The sequence below is a fragment of the Bufo gargarizans genome, chromosome 2, assembly GCF_014858855.1.
Source record: "Bufo gargarizans isolate SCDJY-AF-19 chromosome 2, ASM1485885v1, whole genome shotgun sequence".
Taxonomy (NCBI): domain Eukaryota; kingdom Metazoa; phylum Chordata; class Amphibia; order Anura; family Bufonidae; genus Bufo; species Bufo gargarizans.
This window is the reverse complement of record NC_058081.1, coordinates 709,889,469-709,913,448: the sequence shown is the minus strand read 5'-3', so window position 1 is coordinate 709,913,448 and position 23,980 is coordinate 709,889,469. Positions and strand designations below refer to the sequence as shown.

Here is a 23,980-nt window from a genome sequence, read left to right as displayed (position 1 = left end):
CACATGTGGGGTATTTATACTGCCCTGGTTTTTTAGGGGCCCTAAAGCATGAGAAGAAGTCTGGGATCCAAATGTCTAAAAATGCCCTCCTAAAAGGAATTTGGGCACCTTTGCGCATCTAGGCTGCAAAAAAGTGTCACACATCTGGTATCGCCGTACTCAGGAGAAGTTGGGCAATGTGTTTTGGGGTGTCATTTTACATATACCCATGCTGGGTGAGATAAACATCTTGATCAAATGCCAACTTTGTATAAAAAAATTGGAAAAGTTGTCTTTTGCCAGGATATTTCTCTCACCCAGCATGGGTATATGTAAAATGACACCCCAAAACACATTCCCCAACTTCTCCTGAGTACGGCGATACCAGATGTGTGACACTTTTTTGATGCCAAGGTGGGCAAAGGGGCACATATTCCAAAGTGCACCTTTCGGATTTCACCGGTCATTTTTTACACATTTTGATTGCAAAGTTCTTCTCACACATTTGGGCCCCTAAATTGCCAGGGCAGTATAACTACCCCACAAGTGACCCCATTTTGGAAAGAAGACACCCCAAGGTATTCTGTGAGGGGCATGGTGAGTTCCTAGAATTTTTTATTTTTTGTCGCAAGTTAGTGGAATATGAGACTTTGTAAGAAAAAATAAAATAAAAAATCATCATCATTTTCCGCTAACTTGTGACAAAAAATAAAAAGTTCTATGAACTCACTATGCCCATCAGCGAATACCTTAGGGTGTCTACTTTCCGAAATGGGGTCATTTGTGGGGTTTTTCTACTGTCTGGGCATTGTAGAACCTCAGGAATCATGACAGGTGCTCAGAAAGTCAGAGCTGTTTCAAAAAGCGGAAATTCACATTTTTGTACCATAGTTTGTAAACGCTATAACTTTTACCCAAACCATTTTTTTTTTTTGCCCAAACATTTTTTTTTTTATCAAAGACATGTAGAACAATAAATTTGGCGAAAAATTTATATATGGATGTCGTTTTTTTTGCAAAATTTTACAGCTGAAAGTGAAAAATGTCATTTTTTTGCAAAAAAATCGTTACATTTTGATTAATAACAAAAAAAGTAAAAATGTCAGCAGCAATAAAATACCACCAAATGAAAGCTCCATTAGTGAGAAGAAAAGGAGGTAAAATTCATTTGGGTGGTAAGTTGCATGACCGAGCGATAAACGGTGAAAGGAGTGTAGTGCCGAAGTGTAAAAAGTGCTCTGGTCATGAAGGGGGTTTCACCTAGCGGGGCTGAGGTGGTTAAACAGACCATGCGTTTACCCATAGCCATGTATGTCACTCTGACATTAACTAATGCTGTCTTGGCACCAAAGAGCTTGAAAAGGGTTGGACACAGTCCTAAGAGACTTCCGAGTGTCATACATGACTTTTCAGGGCAATTAGGGAACTTTCTGGTTGAACCAGGTCAAATCGAATCCAACAGCCAAACTGATCGAATCAGAACTGAAACAAATTTTCTAAGATTTGCTGATCCCTACCATTCATGTATTACATTGATGGCTATTCATCTTAATGGCCACCATGTAATAGTCCATGGCATGGCTCAAGGTGAAATGTCTGTTTGGTTGCGTTTATCCCCAACTATACCTGCTGTATGCCAGAGAGTGTCAGGCAAGGACGCCATATTAACGGACTTATCTCTGTTGATAATTGCCATAAATAAAGTCCTGTGTAAAGTTCTCTATTTCTAAGTCATGTCCTACCTGGGATCTGGTGTTGATGAAATCCAGAGGGCCCAATGTCATCTTGCACCACACTGCTTCATTTCAGATCACTTCTATGTACTTTGGCTCCAGGATTGTCAATGGTCTGTGTGAAAAAGGGTCTTCAGTGAGGTAGAGAACCAAAATGCCATAAGTACCGACAAAATATCGGCGCTGAATGTATTCAAATGTGGTCTACATTCTAAGTGATGCTACCTTTCCAGCACTTCAAAACATTAAATCATGGTCTGCTTTTCAGATTTGGACCTGGAAGAAGACTATAGGCAGAACATAGTTCCAGCCAACATGTTGGGGAATCTAGTTGAAAACTACAAGACCCAGTAATTTTGGAATATTTTTGATCTTAGTCTCAACATCACTTTCCTATGAGCTTCCTAAAATATAACTGACTATAGATGTGAAGATTTCCCACCAATCCAAATAGCATGCACAAATATTTCATTGTCAACATCTTCATCCCAAAAGCGCCTATATGTCCTGATCTTCTTGACGAGAATGACTATCTATGGATACCAAAGAAATTCAGAATTTAGACACTGCTGTAAAAAGCATTAACATAGATAGTTATGTAATGGCGGCTTTGACAGTGGGGTAAACATGGTTGAGGATAGCTTAAATTTGGTCCAGTGTGCTTCGGGGGAGACTCTCATTGCTCCATGGTCAACACGTGTTTTATGGCACTAAAAATCTTTTGAGCATCTTCTGAGAAAGTTATAGACCAAATCAAAGCTCAGTCAAATCCACTTACCACAGTCTTCTGTCCCCCTCCCCAAGCAGTGTAGTCAGAGATGGACAGATTTGAGATGCCAAGTAGCCAATGTATTTAGAGATTTACATCTACTGTCTAAGTTTTTGGGTTGTTTTCTATCATGGTCCCTGAGTTACTATAACCTAACCATTAAGACAAATTGTCACCTGGACTGGTTTATCTGACTTTTTTCATACATGACTCTTACACTGTGAGTGGGTGGGTTAACCAAGAGCTGATTCTGGGTGGAAGGGACTGGTAAAGGCGTCATAATTACAACCAATGGTAAAAATTAGATCACGGGTCTTAGAAATGAACAGTTTCTTGCATTGGACCTTCTAGTTACCATCTGGATCTAACACTTTTTTTTGCATTGTTCCACATGTACAGTAGGTCAACATCTAATAGTTCTATAAACATAATAGTATCATCCAGTGCAAAAAAAGCGACTCAACGAGCACTCAGAGAAACATAAATCAATAAATTATCAAATATTTCATGCCCATATACGATTCATGAGACAATTCGAGACATAAACAGCCCCCTCTGATCGTTTATGGCGATAAGATCTCTAATGCCTTCAAAATCTATGACGTCACATATACCCAACTCAGCAATCTTTGCGTCGACTGATCAATATTATCAGTCTACATATCAAAAAGCCAAAATTTCAATTACTACCACTTACCGTGCTTTTCTTCAGTCAATCTAGCCAGCCGTAGGGTGGATCAGGAATATTCGGGCAAATAGTACGCAGCTATTCTTCCCCTTATGAGAGGGCTCCGTGTATCAGAAGGGAAATGAAAAATGACCCTTCAACTGGACTCTGTCACTAATTAACCAGCCAGAGGTACAGTTAGTGTTCTGTGTTCCTCCTGATTTTATGGCTAACCTTTAAAGGATCATGTAACCTGCATGGAAAACTTCAAAGAGATGCCTTTAAGGAAAAAAGTTGATATTTTGAGTGGTAATGTTTTTAAATATAATGTAATTTGTCTCTGTTGTACTGACTGTGGCGGGTCTGAGGAGGTGCGATGACACAATTGTGTCTGCCTGCATTCTGACCACGACCTGCACTGTGATACAGGCAACTAAGGCTGCAGGCCAGAAGAGGCCTGTGGCTTGCATTGCAGACAGCGGCATGAAGCTGGAGTCAGGTGAGTATTTTTTTTTTTCACAGCACTACTGGGGACACTAATGAGAGGGGCTATGATAAACAGGGTGCACTAAAGTGGGGGGCCATGATAACTATCAAGTGCACTACAGAGGAGACCATGCTATATACTGAGGGCTCTACAGAGAGGGGCTATGCTTAATACTGGGGGCACTACAGAGAGAGGCCATGCAAAATACTAGGGGCACAACAAAGAGGGATTATAGGTGAATACTAGGGGCACTACAGGGAAAGGCCATGTTTTATACTGGGAGCACTACAGAGAGCTCCACAGTGCCCGCCCCTTTAACAGTGACTTTCACAGTGACCGCCCCTTTAACAGTGACTTTTTACAGTGAGAGCCCCTTTTACAGTGACTTTCACAGTGACTGCCCCTTTAACAGTGACCGCCCCTTTAACTGTGACTTTCACAGTGACCGCACCCTTTGACAGTGACTTTCACAGTGCCCCCCATTAACTGTGACTTTCACAGTGACCGCCCCTTTAACAATCACCACCCCTTTAACAGTGACTTTCACAGTGGCCGCCCCTTTAACAGTGACTTTCACAGTGACTACCCCTTCAACAGTGACTTTCACAGTGACCGCCCCTTTAACAGTGACTTTTACAGTGACTTCTACTGTGCCAGCCCCTTTAAGCAGTAAAGAGAAATGGCTGGGTTGTTATGGAAACCTAAAATAAAACTGTGTTTATGGCAGTTGGGATTTGAAGAGAAAGACTTGCAGGCTTGTATTGGCTAATGTGGGTCATTTTTGGGGAATATCTCAGGAACGGTACGTCCTAGAGAGCTGAGACCCGGTCTAAAATCTTCCCGGACACCTGATGTACCTGTGTGCTAAATTTGGTGAAGATCGGTCCAGTCGTTTGGTCGCGCACAAAGAACGTTTAGACAGACAGACAGACATATAGACAGACAGACAGAAATTCATTTTTATATATATATATATACTAGCAGAAGGACCCGGCTTCGTACGGGTATATTTCATCTATTTCATTTAATGTTTCTGTGTGTCGTTAAAAGATATTGACAGTATCCCCCATAACTGTGACCTCTACAGAACCCCGCCCCACTGTCTGCTGAGCTGTGTATCTAATCCTATCATGTGTGATACTGCCTGCTGAGCTGTGTATCTAATCCTGTCCTGTGTGATACTGTCTGCAGAGCTGTGTATCTAATCCTATCCTGTGTGATACTGCCTGCTGAGCTGTGTATCTAATCCTATCCTGTGTGATACTGCCTGCTGAGCTGTGTATCTAATCCTATCCTGTGTGATACTGTCTTATGAGCTATGTATCTTATCCTATCCTGTGTGATACTGCCTGCTGAGCTGTGTATCTAATCCCATCCTGTGTGATACTGCCTGCTGAGCTGTGTATCTAATCCTATCCTGTGTGATACTGCCTGCTGAGCTGTGTATCTAATCCTATCATGTGTGATACTGTCTGCTGAGCTGTGTATCTAATCCTATGCTGTGTGATACTGCCTGCTGAGCTGTGTATCTAATCCTTGCTGAGCTGTGTATCTAATCGTATACTGGGTGATACTGTCTGCTGAGCTGTGTATCTAATCCTATCCTGTGTGATACCGCCTGCTGAGCTGTGTATCTAATCATGTCATTTGTGATACGGTCTGTTGAGCTGTGTATCTAATCCTATCCTGTGTGATACCGCCTGCTGAGCTATGTATCTAATCCTATCAAGTCTGATACTGTCAGCTGTGTATCTAAGTCTATTGTGTGATACTGTCTGCTGGGATGTGCTTGTCGTCGTGTAGCCCTAGCCTAAAGCTGACTTATAGAAGTGGAAAAAAAAATGGCTGGGTTGTTATGGAAACCTGGAGTAATACTGTGTGTATGTGAAGACTAAAAGCTTGCGAGCTTCTATTGGCTGATAAGGGACACGTGACCATGTGCATGGCAGTTGGGGCCTTGTATTGTCTAATGCAGGTCATTTTTTGGGGAATATCTCAGGAACATTACGTCCTAGAGAGCTGCAAACCAATCTAAAACCTTCCCGGAAACCTAATTTGGGGAAGATCGGTCCAGTCGTTTGGTTGTGCATAAAGAACAGACAGACAGATGTCCAGACAGACAAAAACTCATTTTTATATACATAAGAGATATTTATGGGGGCTTGAACTTTCTCTTAGACCTCATTCACACATATACGTGACTTTTCATGGACCATGGTCCATGAAAACCAGGCATGCAGTCCTGCTGAGTGCACAAGCGTATGGCATCATTGGTTGCTATGACGCCGTGCGCTCCCTGCTGCCGGCACAGTACAGTAATATAAATGTAAAAACACAAAATGCAATCGCACACTGCAACCAGCACTCTGCCTTGCCTTTATGCTGGATGTTGAATAAGGCATTGGTGTACATTTTGGCCAAAGCGTAATAAGCCACTCACCGCGTCAAGGTTGCCTTCATGAGTGGTCCCTAACACTAGTTCCTACCTTTTTATGGGCCATGACAGCCACATAAAGTCCAGGGAGCGCAGGTACAGCATGCATGCCAAGCACAATCTGCTTTTAACCCCGTCCGGTGCCATTACAGCTTTCATCGGATCCAGGGATGCAAGTACTCACATGCATGCTGAGCCCACTTTATACTTCTCCTGGAACCTAATGGTTACTGGTAGGTGCTGTATAAGCAGACTCAGTTTTATACTGACTTTAAAACCGTATTGTAGTACGTATTGGAGGCGTGGCGATCTCCAAGCAGTCAAGCACACCTGTCCAGAATCTGCCCCCTGGAGGCTGGTTTTAAAGTCAGTATAAAACTGAGTCTGCTTATGGGTTCCTGGACTTTATGTGGCTGTCATGGCCCATAAAAAGGTAGGAACTAGTGTTAGGGACCACTCATGAAGGCAACCTTGACGCGGTGAGTGGCTTATTACGCTTTGGCCAAAATGTACACCAATGCCTTATTCAACATCCAGCATAAAGGCAGGGCAGAGTGCTGGTTGCAGTGTGCGATTGCATTTTGTGTTTTTACATTTATATTTCTATTTCGCCATAGCAATCTGCACCTGCTAGGGGTTGTGCGGGCTGAAATTTTCCATATTTTTCTCTTTGTAGTACGTATTGGAGGCGTGGCGATCTCCAAGCAGTCAAGCACACCTGTCCAGAATCTGCCCCCTGGAGGCTGGTTTTAAAGTCAGTATAAAACTGAGTCTGCTTATACAGCACCTACCAGTAACCATTAGGTTCCAGGAGAAGTATATAGTGGGCTCAGCATGCATGTGAGTACTTGCATCCCTGGATCCGATGAAAGCTGTAATGGCACCGGACGGGGTTAAAAGCAGATTGTGCTTGGCATGCATGCTGTACCTGCGCTCTCTGGACTTTATGTGGCTGTCATGGCCCATAAAAAGGTAGGAACTAGTGTTAGGGACCACTCATGAAGGCAACCTTGACGCGGTGAGTGGCTTATTACGCTTTGGCCAAAATGTACACCAATGCCTTATTCAACATCCAGCATAAAGGCAAGGCAGAGTGCTGGTTGCAGTGTGCGATTGCATTTTGTGTTTTTACATTTATATTTCTATTTCGCCATAGCAATCTGCACCTGCTAGGGGTTGTGCGGGCTGAAATTTTCCATATTTTTCTCTTTGTAGTACGTATTGGAGGCGTGGCGATCTCCAAGCAGTCAAGCACACCTGTCCAGAATCTGCCCCCTGGAGGCTGGTTTTAAAGTCAGTATAAAACTGAGTCTGCTTATACAGCACCTACCAGTAACCATTAGGTTCCAGGAGAAGTATAAAGTGGGCTCAGCATGCATGTGAGTACTTGCATCCCTGGATCCGATGAAAGCTGTAATGGCACCGGACGGGGTTAAAAGCAGATTGTGCTTGGCATGCATGCTGTACCTGCGCTCCCTGGACTTTATGTGGCTGTCATGGCCCATAATAAGGTAGGAACTAGTGTTAGGGACCACTCATGAAGGCAACCTTGACGCGGTGAGTGGCTTATTACGCTTTGGCCAAAATGTACACCAATGCCTTATTCAACATCCAGCATAAAGGCAAGGCAGAGTGCTGGTTGCAGTGTGCGATTGCATTTTGTGTTTTTACATTTATATTTCTATTTCGCCATAGCAATCTGCACCTGCTAGGGGTTGTGCGGGCTGAAATTTTCCACAGTACAGTAATACACTGGTATAGATCATACCAGTGTATTACCGTATTGCGGCGGCAGCAGGGAGCGCGCGGCGTCATAGCAACCAGTGACGCTGTGCGCTCCTGCTCTCAGGAGGGATCCAGGCCGCGGTTCCACGGCCCGCACACGGCTGTGAAACACGGCCGTGTGCATGGGGCCTTAGTTAGAGACTCATTCGATTCTTTCTTAGACTCCCTGTACAGTGTGCCCCCCCAACACCCCAGTATAAGAAACATTGGTGGCACAGTGTGCCCCCCCCAACACCCCAGTATAAGAAACATTGGTGGCACAGTGTGCCCCCCCCCCCCAACACCCCAGTATAAGAAACATTGGTGGCTCAGTGGGAAGTGCCAATGAGGGTTAAAAAATAATTGTAAAAAATTAACTCACCTCCTCCAGTTGATCACGTAGCTGCTGGTCTCCTGTTTTTTCTTCAGGACCTGTGGTGACGTCACTGAGTTCATCACATGGTCCATTACCATGGTGATGAATCATGTGATGAGCACAGTGATGTCATCACAGGTCCTTTGACAGGTCCTGAAGAAAGAACAGGAGATGATCAATTGGAGGAGGTGAGTAAATTTTATTTTTTAACCCTCATTGGCACTGCCCACTGCACCACCAATATATTTATTATATTGAGGGGGGGCGCACTGCGCCACCAATGTCTATTATATTGAGGGGGGACACACTGCGCCACCAATGTTTATTATATTGAGGGGGGGCACACTGCCCCACCAATGTTTATTATACTAGGGTGTTGGGGGGTGCGCACTGTACCACCAATGTTTATTATACTGGGGTGTTGGGGGCGCACTGCGCCACCAATGTTTCTTATATTGGGGGGTGCACTGCGCCACCAATGTTTATCATACTGGGGTGTTGGGGGGGCGCACTACTCCACCAATGTTTATTATATTGGGGGGGCACACTGCGCCACCAATGTTTATTATACTGGGGTGTTGGGGGGCGCACTACACCACCAATGTTTATTATATTGGGGGGCACACTGCGCCACCAATGTTTATCATACTGGGGTGTTGGGGGGGCGCACTGCACTGTTTATTATATTGACCTTCTACTATACATTCTGTATTAAAGAATGCTATTATTTTCCCTTATAACCATGTGACGGAACTCTATGCCGGAAAAGAAAAACGCTAGTGTGAAAGTACCCTAAAATATTAAGATTAAATCCCCCCTTTCCCAATTTTACATATAAAATATATAAACAATAAATAAACATTACATAGCGCTGTCCAAACTATTAAATTATAAAAAAATATCTCCTATGCGGTGAGAATTCGCCATCTTTTAGTCACCTTGTCACCCCAAAAAATAGCATAGGACTGTTCTATTATGGACCGAATGTTTCATAAAATGCGAAATGCACGCAGCTTTTTTTGGTGTGTGTGTGTTGTTTTTTTTTTGTTTATTTGCGCGGTATTGAGTATCGCAATACTTTTTTAAAGTTCAACATTTTTATTGAGAAATTTTTCAAAATATGGTCAGCAGTACACGTCATTGCATAAACCATTCGAGGTGGACGCAGCCACCAGAGACATTGATAGTGCCATAAAGAAAGTTTCCATTATTATGGAATACACGTATCTTACATTAAGTTTAAATCAGCAATAGAACATACAAAGCAAAAATAACAGATATTGAACACACGTCTGTCTGCTCAGAAGGCTCAACTGCAGGAGGGACCTGACCAAAGGCATTGTATTTAATTATGACCATTCCCCACTCAAGGGCCACAGGTTTGAGGGCCAATTACCTAGAGAACCTCGAGTGAGCCATCCAGGGGCTCCAGGTATGTTTGAACTTCACAGGGGAGAGCATCGAAGATGGAATCATCCTCTCATACCGGCATGTAGTGTTCAGCTCAGTCACCACCTCCAGGATATCTGGAGGACTCACTTTCTTCCAATGGCGGGTTATAACCAGTTTAGCGCTGAGTAAGATGTGCCCCACTATGGGTCTATACGTCGGGCACAAGCGCCGAATGCCCATGAACAAAAGAGCAAGTTCCGGGGAGGGGAGGACGTCTTGACCCGATATTTCCCCCAGCAATGCAAATACCTGCTTCCAGAAGTCATTGATAACCGGGCATGCCCACAGAACATGTAACAGAGAACCCACATTTCCACAACCCCTCCAACACAAGGGAGAGGATGTAGGATATATGATATGCAACCTTTGGGGTGTGAAGTACCAGTTCAATAAAGTTTTAACGCCAGCCTCATAATGGGTGACACATCTAAAATTAGAAGTCAAGAATCCCAGTGCAGAGGACCAATCTTCTCCAGAGTATGTGGTGCCCAACTCTCGCTCCCATTTCTGGAATGGATTGGATTTTACAAATGTTGACTTTTCCCCCATATACTCATATATACGTCCTGTTGCCCCTTTTTTCAGCAAACCCCGGGAGCAATAAAGTTGTAGGATCCCCGTATGAGTGGGAGGGGGCTTCGCGATGATGGATGCTAATAAATGTTTAGCCCTGAGAAAATTGAAGACCTTCCTAGCCGGAAGTTGGAACATTTGTTGGATAGAGGTGAACGGGAGAACCTTTCCAGAACCTAGGAGCTGAGATACCCTCTCAATCCCTTGAGCATGCCAACCACGGAGACTAATATCTCCCAAAATCCATTCCAAGGAATGAATGTCCAAGTGAGGGAGGAGGGCATCAGTAGAGTCAGCGTTCACAGTGTGAAAGTGTGACCAGACCCTTCCTACATGTCACACCGTCTGTAAAGAGGCTTCAGGAACCTTCCCATTCCACAATATGCCGATCAACAGGTCTCTCAAAGAACCCTTTTTGAGTGAGTGAGACTCAATTTGGTGCCAAGCTTTACTACATTGTTTGTCCCACCATTCCCTAGCAAGTGACAGACTGATAGCGCTATGGTAATCCCTAATGCACGGCAGTCCCAACCCCCCGGCCTTTTTCCGTAAGAAAAGCTGTTTTTGGGCAATTCTGGGTTTGGACGACTTCCAAATGTATTTGGACACTATTGCCTGTGCCTTTCGAAAGAATGCATCGGGGACCGGAATCGGGAGGGCTCTGAATACATAGATCAATTTAGGCAGTGTCATCATCTGAAAAGCAGCCACCCTACCGACCCATGATACCTCCTTCATGGAATATTGAGAGAAATCAGACGACATAGTATCAAGGAGGGGCTCATAGTTCCGCTTAAGTAAATGAGAGCAGGGGTATGTCAGCTTGATTCCCAAGTACGGAAGTTCCACCTCCTGCCAGTCCAGGGGAAATCGGGACTTTAACACCACAGCCTCCCGTTGGGGGATATTGAGTAACAGGGCTTGGGACTTAGAATTATTAATCTTATAGTAAGAGAGTGTGCCAAAATGTGCTATTATGTCAAAGGCTGAGCTTAGTGACTGAAGGGGACTTGACAGGGTGAGGATAATGTCATCAGCATATAGCGAAATTCTATGATCTCTTCCTCCAACATCCATGCCACTAATGAGGGTAGATTTCCTAATGTGTTGAGCTAAGGGTTCCAAAGCCAAGATGAACAGGAGGGGTGATAAAGGGCATCCCTGGCGCGACCCATTGGTAATCTTGAAAGGGGCAGACAGCACCCCATTAACCCACACCTTAGCCATTGGGGATGCGTATAAACTGTAGAAAGCGTTCAATATGCTACCTTGAAAACCCATTTTACCAAGAACCGAGAATGCGAACGACCAATGTAGCCGGTCGAACGCCTTCTCAGCGTCTAGAGTCACCGCCACCATTGGAAGGGTATTTTGTTCAGCATAATCAAATAGGTTAATCAACCTTCTAGTGTTGTCCGAAGATATACGGCCCTTAACAAACCCTGTTTGGTCATCCCTAATCAGGGAAGGGAGTATGGCTGACAATCTGCTGGCTATCAACTTGGCGAAGATTTTGATGTCCGAATTCAATAGCGAAATCGGTCTAAAGTTTTGAGGGATATCAGGGGATTTCCCAGGCTTTGGCAGTGTGACTATAAGGGCTGTAAGCATCTCTGACGGGAACGGGGTCCCTTCAAGAGCACGGTTAAAAATATCGAGGAAATGAGGGGACAGCACAGGGAGGAAATGCTTGTAGTATTCATTCGACAAGCCATCCGGGCCAGGGGACTTGCCTAATGGGAGATTCCCTATAATCTTCTGGAGTTCTATGGATGTAAGAGGGGCATTCAATGAGTGAAGCTGGTCAGGGGAGAGGGTAGGCAATTCAGACTGAGTTAGGAAACTATCCACCAACTCTGGGTAACTGTCAGGCAAGACAACCGTATCTCTGAGATTGTATAGGCTATGGTAGTAAGAGCGAAACTGTTCCGCAATATCTCTAGGATCCAATAATTTTGCTTTAGAGCATGGGTGGATAAGAAACGGGATTTTTGACTTAGTTTGCTGAGCCTTAAGTTGATTCGCCAACAGCTTGCCAGCTCTGTTTCCCTGGGCATAATATCTCGACTTCAGTCTAAGCAGAGATCTCGAATAATCACATGACATCAAACTACACAGTTTATCCCTCTCTATCTTCAGTAGGGAAGTTATATGGGCCGTAGGGGATGCCTTATTCCGGCTCTCTAGCTCTGCGACTGATTGGAGCAGCTGAGAAATTTCCTTCTCCTTAATTTTCCTCAGCTTGCATTTCAGTCTAATCAAGGAGCCCCTAATGAACGCCTTATGCGTCTGCCACAGAATGTATTTATCCGTAACAGAACCGTCATTGATGGAGAAAAACTCTCGCAGTTCATCAGACAGCTCCTTAATAGTTTCTGGATTAGAGAATAGAAACGTGTCATTACGCCATATGGGAGCGCTCGGGAATTGGAACAAGTCCTCCAGAGTCAAAGTTATGGGGGCATGGTCCGACCACCGGATAAGTCTAATATCCGTAGATATGGTATGCATTAAGGTAGCTTGATCTACAAAAAACATATCAATGCGTGAGTAAGAGAGGTGAGGAGCGGAAAAGAAGGTGTAATCCCTCTCCATACTATGCTGAGCCCTCCACGCATCAATGAGGCCTTCCGTGTGCAACAGAGAGGCAACATCGCTCCCTGAACGCCGGGTCAAGCTAGTGGAGTCCAACGACCGATCCATCACCAAATTAAAATCTCCACAGACAATTACCTTCCCTCGTTTCACGGAATTCAACTGTTTCAGCAGTTTTCGCAGGAAGGATGTCTGGCGATCATTAGGTGCATAAACATTGACTATGGTATATGTGATGTTATTAATAGAACATACCAGAATGATGTAACGGCCATTGGAGTCCACTTTCGAGGAAATGGTAGTAAAGGCCACTGAACTCTTGACAGCTATGAACACTCCCCTGGATTTCCTACTAAAATGAGAATGCAATATATGAGGGAAAAATCGATTATGAATACGTTTAGCATCTTCCTGCAGTAGGTGGGTCTCCTGGATGCAAACAAGGTCCGCTCCAGCATTGGTTGCCTCTCTCCAAACATAGGATCTTTTCTGTGGACAGTTAAGTCCCTTAGCATTAAGTGATAGGATTTTGAGGCCCATGTGAGTGAGGAGAGGAACCAAGTCTTGTGCGACCAGACAGACTAATAAGTATTATCAAATCAACTACAACAACAAAGAACAATCGCCTGAAAGTAAGCAAGATGTAAAGTGGCCGCAAGCATATACTCTGAGCAGCGAGTCAGTGAGGAGTCCAAAGGGGTAATAAAAACAACCGGGAGGGGATAAATAACTCAACTCCAGACGGTCAATCCGTCCGTGCAATATAGGCGGCGTAAGTCCACTGGTGAGGCTGAGAGGTTTTTGAACTATGTTAAGTGCGCAAACAGCTAGACAGCACCTAAACAGAAAGGATTAGTAATCAGATCCCATATGAACAGTGCAAGAGGTAGCTCCACTCTTCCTAGCCGCAGATAATCCAGGGCAGGAATGGCAAATAGTTCCTGTAGGTGGAATCTGAGTCTGCATCGGACCCAAAAGAAGATCAGCAATTCTGCGCTACCCCGCAGACAATCAAGTGTCTCAATTGCGAGTCCCTCTCCTCTCCAGCTGAAGAGAGATGTCCCAAGACCGTAGCAGCTCCTTTCCCTCATCAACCGCTTTCACCACATGAGTTTTCCCATCTTTCCGGATCAGCAGTTTCTGCGGATAGCCCCATTTATACTGGATATCATTATCCCTAAGTGCAAGGGTGATTGGCTGTAATTCCCTCCTTTGTCTCAGCGTCGCCATAGAAAGATCCGCAAAAAGCCTGACTGTCTGGAAAGGAGCAGGAAGTTTGTCGCAGTTCCTAGCCGCCATCATTAAGGCCTCTTTAGTATGGAAGAAATGGATCCTGGCTAGCGTGTCTCTTGGGACATCCGCCCCGAGATGCGGCGGTTTCGGGATCCTATGAGCCCTGTCAATTATCATGTCCGGGACAGGGATTTTCGGAAGCAGCGCTTTAATGAGGCCCTTAAGATAGGGCTGTAAATCACGAGGTGCTACGTCTTCTGGAATACCTCTGAATTTAACATTGTTCCTTCTGGAGCGATCCTCCAGATCTGCCAATTTGCTCTTCATGGCCTCCATTTCGTCCGCCATGTCATTGTGGGCATCAATAATGTTATTCTGTGAAACAGCAAAATCAGCCATCTTACTCTCCACATGTTGAATCTTTTCTGCAGATTCTTTAACCTTGGCCGCTAAAGGGTTAATGAGCCCCTCCATGTCCGAACGCAAGGACTGGTGTAAAGCCAGGAGCATGTTTTTAATGGAGTCCTCACACAGAGGCTTATCAGAGGTCTGGTATGCAATTATAGGGATAACTGCGGGGTTCTCCACCGTCTGCTTCCATGGCCCCTCACTAACCTCAGGAGAACATGACGGCTCCAGGCGCGGCCTCTGCTTCTGAGGGCTGCCGGAAGGCGAGATCGCAGCGCGGCTAGCTGCAACGCCATTTTGTGTAGCCGCGTTGTCCGGGGTCCCCAGATCACTTGGGGTCGGCGGGAGTGAGGGGAATTCAGCTTCTGTCAATGAGAAGGCGTCAGGCCCCGGTGGAGGTGACGGAGACCTGGAGACGCTGTTCGGCGATGCGCTGCCCACAGGAGACGAGGTAAGTGCGCCGCGGGAACCTGCGCCATCTTTAGCCGGGCCCCGCTCAAAGAAGCCGTCCAAACTACCGCTCTGCAGCCTCGGAAGCTGCCTTTTAGACTTTCCCATAGTGTCCTGGGAGGTATCCCGTCCTGTCGCTGGTAAGAGCGTGGAGATGGCGGTAACCGAAGCGCTGGGAAGCTCCTCTGTAATCGCTGAGGTGCAGGAGCCGAGAGATCAAGCGGCCATTCCTCTCAGCGGCCAAGCCACGCCCCGCAATACTTTTTTATGGTGACGAAAGCGAATCAAAATTTGGGTATCAAAACAACCCTATGCCGATCTGATCGGCGTAGCGTTGTCACGATACCAAAATTTTGATTCGGTTTCGATTTGGCGACTAAAAATTTGATTTGGCTCCTAAATTTTTCAGTTCAGGAGCCAATGGCTACTAGGTATTTTTTTTAGTCTGGAGCACTGTATATTGCTATAACTTAGTTTTTTCGAATAGTCGTAATATTCTCAAACAAGAATATATAGCAATATAGCGAATATTCGAAAAAACTAATATAGAGCAATTTAGCTAATATAGTGCTATAATGTTTTTTTTTATAGTTGTAATTTTTTTCCAATCTGAACTTCAGATCAGAAAAAAATTACAATTATTAGACAAAGAAGATTATAGCACTATATTGGCTAAATTGCTCTATATTCGTTATTTTTTTCGAATATTCACTATATTGCTATAACTTAGTTTTTTCGAATATTCGTAATATTCTAAAACAGGAATATATAGCAATATAGCGAATATAATCTTCTTTGTCTAATAGTTGTAATTTTTTTCTCATCTGAAGCTCAGATTGGAAAAAAATTACAACTATAAAAAAAAGATTATAGCACTATATTAGCTAAATTGCTCTATATTCATTTTTTTCGAATATTCGCTATAACTTAGTTTTTTCGAATATTCGTAATATTCTAAAACAAGAATATATAGCAATATAGCGAATATTCAAAAAAACGAATATAGAGCAAAATTTGCAAACACTACTACTCCTAAAGTCAAGTATATTGCAGCCTTCTTATTGGCCCACAAGCTAGAAGCAGGGAGGGATCATGTGTACTGATTTAAAAAAAATCGAATTAAAAAATTTTAAAAAAAGGAAAAAAAATTGAATATTCAAAATTACGGATATATATAACTATATTCGAAATTTTCGCGAATTTTCGAAGTACCTATATTAGCAATAAAAATTCAAAATTCGAATATTCGTGATCAACACTAGTAAGGATGGGGGGAAAGTCCAAGGTGGACCACAGAACATAGAGCCACGTTCCTCTTGTGAGGTTTGTACAGGATTATACTCATCGGGCCTCAATATCAAAACTGTCTTAATGTCCATAGCAACCTGTCTTAATGCCCATAGCAACCAATCACAGCTCAGCTTTCCTAACAACCAATCAGAGCTCAGCTTTCATATTATGGTATCCCTCCCTTTCAGTCGGGTGGTCGGTCTGTTTTATGGAGGCTTGTTGTGCTGTGCTTGAGTGCATCCAACATGCCGTATTCAATTCAACAAAGAACTGTGATAGAGGGGGCCGATGTACAGGTAGAGTCATTCGCAGAAATGCAATTTCTGCCCCTTCCAGTTCCAACAAAAAGCAGTATAGACGGTGTTCTGCCCCAGCTCAGGGAGATTCATTTCAGATCACGTCTATTTCATTTCTAACTCATTCTGCTGCAGTTCTTGTATTTCAATAGTTATTAGTGAGGTTACAGCGCCATCTAGCAGTGTTAAAAATGTACTAAACTTTGTTTTCTGTTAATAAAGATTATTGTATTGTGGGAGTATAATGCATTCTAGGAAAGAGAAGCCCAGTCTCCAGTCTACAGTCATCAAGGACACACCAGCAGAGCTGTGCTTCTGCATATCTTCTTCTTAACCTCTTGAGGATTCAGCCCTATTTCACCTTAAGGACTTGGCCATTTTTTGCAAATCTGACCAGTGTCACTTTATGTGGTGATAACTTTAAAACGCTTTGACTTATCCAGGCCATTCTGAGGTTGTTTTTTCATCACATATTGTACTTCATGACACTGGTAAAATGAAGTCATAAAAATTAATTTTTATTTATAAAAAAATACCAAATTTACCAAAAATTTGTAAAAAATTGCAAATTTCCAAGTTTCAATTTCTCTACTTCTATAATACATAGTAATACCTCCAAAAATAGTTATTACTTTACATTCCCCATATGTCTACTTCATGTTTGGATCATTTTGGGAATTATATTTTATTTTTACTTAAAACTTTAAAAAAATTTGGGGAAAACGTTATTTTTTCAACTTTTTTTCACTTTATTTTTTGTCCCACTTTGGGACTTGAACTTTTGGGGGTCTAATCCCCTTTACAATGCATTCCATTACTTCTGTATTGGAATACATTGGCTGTATGAGTAATACTGTGTGTATTACTCATACAGCTTCCGGCCTGTGAGATCCAGGGGGCTGGATCTCACATGCACGTCACAGGAAGGCAGCGGCGATGCCTCAGGAAGGCATCGCGCTGCCTTCCATGCCATCGGGTCCCCTCTACAGCCTCATGGTTACCCGATGGCACCGCCGCCAGCCGCCGCAAACCTCAGGTAAAGCCGCAAACCGCAGGTCTGAATTGACCTGCGGTTTGCGGCGATTGCCGATACGGGGGGTCACATGCCCCCCCCGGCGTTGTGACAGGATGCCCGCTGAATGATTTCAGAGGACATCCTGTTCCTATTAACCCCCGCCGCGCAGCAATCTAGTTTTAAAGGGATTCTGTCATCAGAATTTAGGCCTATAAGCTAAACATATGGCGAGGTCCCTACTAATACACAGAATCCTAAAGTGACCTTATCAAATGCGCCTGTGGCTCTATAATTATATAAAACATGTTTATATAACCTGTCACTCACGTCAGAAATGTGTCCAAGGGGACGTCTCATGATGCAGGGTGCCCGGCTGCAGCCATCTCCTTTTGGTGCTCAGCGCCGCCCTCTGAATTGAAATCGCCGCCCTCCCTTTCATTAGAGCCGCCCCCTCAGCCAGATCGCATGGGCGCATCAGGTTCTACCTAGTGCGCACGCGCGGGGACTCCTGGCAGCGGCCTCGTTATGCGAAGTGCGCACATGCACAAAGGGAGGACGGCGATTTCAATTCAGAGGGCGGTGCTGGGCACCGAAAGGAGATGGCTGCAGCCGGGCACCCTGCATCATGAGACGTCCCCTTGGACACATTTCTGACGTGAGTGACAGGTGATATAAACCTGTTTTATATCATTATAGAGCCACAGGCGCATTTGATATGGTCACTTTAGGATTCTGTGTATTAGTAGGGACCTCGCCATATGTTTAGCTTATAGGCCTAAATTCTGATGACAGAATTCCTTTAAAGTTATGACGTAGTGGTACGTCATGGGTCCTTAAGGACTCGGGAAACATGCCGTAACGGTACGTCATAAGTCCTTAAGGCTTCTTTCACACGGGCGTCAGTTTTTTTGCCCGGATAAGAGGCGGGTGCGTTGCGGGAAAATGCGCGATTTTTCCGCGCGAGTGCAAAACATTGTAATGCGTTTTGCACTCGTGTGAGAAAAATCGTGCATGTTTGGTACCCAAACCCGAACTTCTTCACAGAAGTTCGGGCTTGGGATTGATGTTCTGAAGATTGTATTATTTTCCCTTATAACATGGTTATAAGGGAAAATAATAGCATTCTGAATACAAAATGCATAGTACAATAGGGCTGGAGGGGTTAAAAAAAAAAAAAAAAAAAAGTTAACTCACCTTCTCCTCTTGATCGCGTAGTTCCCGGTCTCTTTACTTCTTGAATGATGAGCTGTGGGCTAAATGACCTGTGGTAACGTCAGATCACATGCTCCAATCACATGGTCCATCACCATGGTGATGGAGCATGTGATCTGACGTCATCAAAGGTCCTTTACCTGTATTTAATGCTCACCCCAGGTCCTGCTCAACAAAGGATACAGAAGGAGATGCCGGGCTTCGCGATCAAGTGGACTAAGGTGAGTTAAATTATTTTTTAACCCCTCCAGCGCTGTTTTACTATGCATTCTGTATTCAGAATGCTATTATTTTCCCTTATAACCATGTTATAAGGGAAAATAATAATGATCGGGTCTCCATCCTGATATTCTCCTAGCAACCGTGCGTGAAAATCGCACCACATCCGCACTTGCTTGCGGATGCTATGCGATTTTAACGCACCCCATTCACTTCTATGGGGCCTGCGTCACGTGAAAATCACACAATATAGAGCAGGAGTGCACAACCTGCGGCCCTGGGGCCACATGCGGCCCCCGATAACATGGTGTGCGGCCCTCAACCCTCTGGTAACAGAAATGTATGTCTAGGTCTTGTGGCTGCTCACATGTATCTTTCATGTATTCTTCCATCAGATGGGAATCCTGGAAGTGTAAGTAGACATTTCTGATATATACTGTGTGTTCAATATGCTGTAAACATAGTATTTCAGTTGGTAATACCACTTTAAGTTTTATTTTCGGCCCTTGGAAATGGTTCAGGCTGACGAGGTGGCCCCCAACCAGAAAAGGTTGTTCACCCTTGATATAGAGCATGCTGCGATTTTCACTCAACGCACAAGTGATGCGTGAAAATCACTTCTCATGTGCACAGCCCCATAGAAATGAATGGGTCAGGATTCAGTGCGGGTGCAATGCGTTCACCTCACGCATCGCACCCGCACGGAAATCTCGCCCGTGTGAAAGGGCCTAAGGGGTTAAACTCCACCATCTTTTTGCAAGCATATCTGGTAAGACATCTACCTTTGTTTCAGGGACATTGTGTTATGCAGACTGTCCAAGTAGTTGTAGTGTTACTCAGGGAAGAGGTTGTAACAGTTGTTAGACATGCAATCCATGTATAGGCAGCCATTTTGGACATTTGCTTTCTCTGTTAATGTATTACTGTACATGCCATTCTATATGTTTTACTTATACAAGCCATTTGTATTCTTGCAGTTTTACCAATTCACAATCCTGTTGACCAATAAACAAGTTTTGGAAATTTGGAAGACAGGAATGGTTTATGCTGAATGTCAGGCTGCACACTGTGTGAACGTGTATGAAGACAGAACACATTGTTTGGTGCAAAAGGGGAATACACTAGAATCCGTGGCCAATGCCAGAAAGTAGACAACCATGTGCTTGGACATCCATCACTGTTGCATGACAGGATTATGAGAAGTCTCAGGAAACTGATGTGAAAATGATCCCCGTACATCAGCAGACCATGTCGCCATGTACTAAGAACGTGTCACCTGAAGCCATACCGAGCGTCAGCAGTGCAAGAGTTAAAACTTTTGGCTACAACTTAAAGGGGAAGTGCATACACCAGCCACCAGGTTGCCACTGGAAACAGCATGCGTGGCAATCATGTCACGGCGCACACAGTCAAAGCCAAGACACTGCCACCACATGCCATAACAGCAACACGTTGCCACCGGCAATCGCAAGCATGGCACAAGTGTCACGGCGCACACAGCAAAGGCCATGACAAGGTCTTACTTGCTATGGACCGGCTGATGTTATGCACACCTGCAGTCTCCTCAGATGTTACAGGCCTCACAGCTGGACAGATAACCATAGACCAAGAGATGTCTCTTAGATGGTTTAAGCAATCTTCCTTACTCTGCACTTTACTGACTTGTACCTTAGCTTCCAGATGTGGGGTGTTATACTTCACTTTAACCAAAATCTTACAACCAAACGGGGTAGGCAAACTCCTATGCTACATTCTTTGACAGGTTGCTAATCCACTTTTTCACAGTAGGATGTGGAGGTGCATACAGCGGCGCCAAACTGTGTGGTGTGTGCTCAGGCACCGGAAGCTTCTCCTGAACACCAGTGCCATAAAATCAAATATGTCCCTTTTAGGCTGTTCACCTCTACAGGTTTTTCTCTAGACTTCTCTTGCATCTGGATCGCTTTCTGGCATGTTATGGCTCCATCCTGGGTGGATCCAGGTCCAGGAAGAGCTGGTCTAGCAGCCTCACAACTTTGTGCTTCCATTCTTTGGTCCAAGGCTAGACTTAGACTCTCTCACTGGAATAGAATGGTTTAGGGCTTATTCAGATGACCGTAGTGTTTTGCAGTCAGCAAAATATGGATACCGGCCAGTGTGCGTTCCACAATTTATGTGCTGCACATGGCCATCACTGTGATAGAAAATGCATATTCTTGTCCGCAATTGTGAACAAGAATAGGACATGCTCTATCGTTTTTGCGGGGCCGTGGAACGGAACTATGGATGTGGACAGCACACGGTATTCTGTATGTATCTTTTGTGGACCCATTGAAATGAATAGGTCAGCAGCCGTTACTCAAGATGGCAGAACAAATGCAAACCCATTCATACGGTCGTGTGAATGAGCCCTTAGAATGACTGACTTAGACCTCATGCATACGACCGTCGTGTGAATGAGCCCTTAGACTGACTGACTTAGACCTCATGCATACGACCGTCATGTGAATGAGCCCTTAGACTGACTGACTTAGACCTCATGCATACGACCGTCGTGTGAATGAGCCCTTAGACTGACTGACTTAGACCTCATGCATACGACCGTCGTGTGAATGAGCCCTTAGACTGACTGACTTAGACCTCATGCATACGACCGTCGTGTGAATGAGCCCTTAGACTGACTGACTTAGACCTCATGCATACGACCGTCGTGTGAATGAGCCCTTAGACTGACTGACGTAGACCTCATGCATACGACCGTCGTGTGAATGAGCCCTTAGACTGACTGACGTAGACCTCATGCATACGACCGTCGTGTGAATGAGCCCTTAGACTGACTGACTTAGACCTCATGCATACGACCGTCGTGTGAATGAGCCCTTAGACTGACTGACTTAGACCTCATGCATACGACCTTTGGAATGTTTTGCAGTCCGCAAATTGAGGAAGGGAACGTCATGCCCTCAGTCCTATCCTGGTCCGTAAAATGGAAAAGAAAAAGATATGTTCCATTTTTTTGCGGGTGCAACAGAACGGACTTACCGTGTGCTGCCCGCATCGTTTGCAGCCCCATTGAAGTAAACGGGTTTGCATCCAATCCACACAAAATGTGCATAAGCCCTCAAACTGGCTCTACAATGAGAGGGCGACATCAGCCCCCATCTAGTGGTGGCTGTATGTATGGCCTATAATTACCATGTGCTTACAGAATTGATATATATGGATCCAGAGATCGCCCCATTAATTGCTCTGCTAGATTAATATCAGACTGGGACCTTAAAGTGACCCTGAAAAAAAAAATACTAAAAGTGCCCCATATTATAGGCGTGTCCAAATTGACAGAAAGCATGAACAACACAGATAGGTTGGGTCAGTGGCGTAGCATGGGTAGCCAGTACCCGGGGCAAGCCAAGTATTGCGCCCCCCCAACCTGCGGCCACGCCTCTTTTTTACAGATAATGTAGTAGATATCACTTGCAGTCATACGTAACACAACAGATAACATAGTGATAACTCTCTGAGTACAGCTAATGTAGTAGATGCCTCCAGAATTCAGAACACTTACAGTGTAGTGTTGATCGAGCACTAAAGTGCTCGGGTGCTCTGGTAGGACACTTTGGGATGCTCGGGTGCTCTACAGAGCACCCGAGCACAATGGAAGTCAATGGGAGAACCTAAGCATTAAACCAGACACCCCCTGCTCTGAAGAGGGGAGGGTGCCGGGTCCCACTGAGGTCTATGCACAGGATCACTGTACAGTGAAGAAATCCCCTAGTGTGAGTCCCTGCTCTGACTCCATATATATCTACAGTGGGATGCGAAAGTTTGTGCAACCTTGTTAATCGTCATGATTTTCCTGTATAAATCGTTGGTTGTTATGATAAAAAATGTCAGTTAAATATATCATATAGGAGACACACACAGTAGGTGGGTCTTCCCTTGTCCTGTGGGCGTCTCCTTCTCCTAGGCTGCAGCGCTGGCCAATCGCAGCGCACAGCTCACAGCCTGGGAGGTTTTTTCTCCCAGGCTGTGAGCTGTGCGCTGCGATTGCCCAGCGCTGCAGCCTAGGAGAAGGAGACGCCCACAGGACAAGGGAAGACCCGCCTACTATAACTTAAGGAGCAAAGGTACCGGAGCCTATAACGGGAGAACGGAGCGGCGCCCGGGGATAATAGTAAGTGCAGTGAGATCCCCGGGCGCCGCTCTATATGGCAGCATACTCAGTTCACATAGTTTATACAAGTGAAAGGTCCTCTTTAAACAAAATTAGGCAGGTGCATACATTTGGGCCCTGTTGTTGTCATTTTATTGATTCCAAAACCTTTAGAACTAAATATTGGAACTCAAATTGGCTTGGTAAGCTCAGTGACCCCTGACCTACATACACAGGTGAATCCAATTATGATAAAGAGTATTTAAGGGGGTCAATTGTAAGTTTCCCTCGTCTTTTAATTGTCTCTGAAGAGTAGCAACATGGGGGTCTCAAAACAACTCTCAAATGACCTGAAGACAAAGATTGTTCACCATCATGGTTTCGGGGAAGGATACAGAAAGCTGTCTCAGAGATTTCAGCTGTTTCCACAGTTGGGAACATATTGAGGAAATGGAAGACCACAGGCTCAGTTCAAGTTAAGGCTCGAAGTGGCAGACCAAGAAAAATCTCGGATAGACAGAAGCGACAAAGAGTGAGAACAGTCAGAGTCAACCCACAGAACAGCACCAAAGACCTACATCATCATCTTGCTGCAGATGGAGTCACTGTGCATCGTTCAACCATTCGGCGCACTTTACACAAGGAGATGCTGTATGCGAGAGTGATGCAGAGGAGCCTTTTCTCCGCCCACAGCACAAAAAGTGCCGCTTGAGGTCGGCTAAAGCACATTTGGACAAGCCAGCTTCATTTTGGAATAAGGTGCTGTGGACTGATGAAACTAAAATTGAGTTATTTGGCCATAACAAGGGGCGTTATGCATGGAGGAAAAAGAACACAGCATTCCAAGAAAAACACCTGCTACCTACAGTAAAATATGGTGGTGGTTCCATCATGCT

The 23,980-nt window shown here is 44.6% G+C and overlaps 1 protein-coding gene across 1 annotated transcript in view; it reads right to left on the bottom strand.

The window, feature by feature from the left end:
• HPN (hepsin) overlaps window positions 1–3,310 on the bottom strand; it is a 62,684-nt gene extending 59,374 nt beyond the window's left edge. Inside the window, exons 1-2 of the mRNA XM_044282569.1 lie at window positions 3,179–3,310; window positions 1,722–1,827 (exon numbers count right to left, since the gene is read on the bottom strand). The gene's annotated coding sequence lies outside the window, so the exon portion shown is untranslated. The remainder of the gene's footprint in view (window positions 1–1,721; window positions 1,828–3,178) is intronic.
• Between the last annotated feature and the right edge of the window lie 20,670 nt (window positions 3,311–23,980).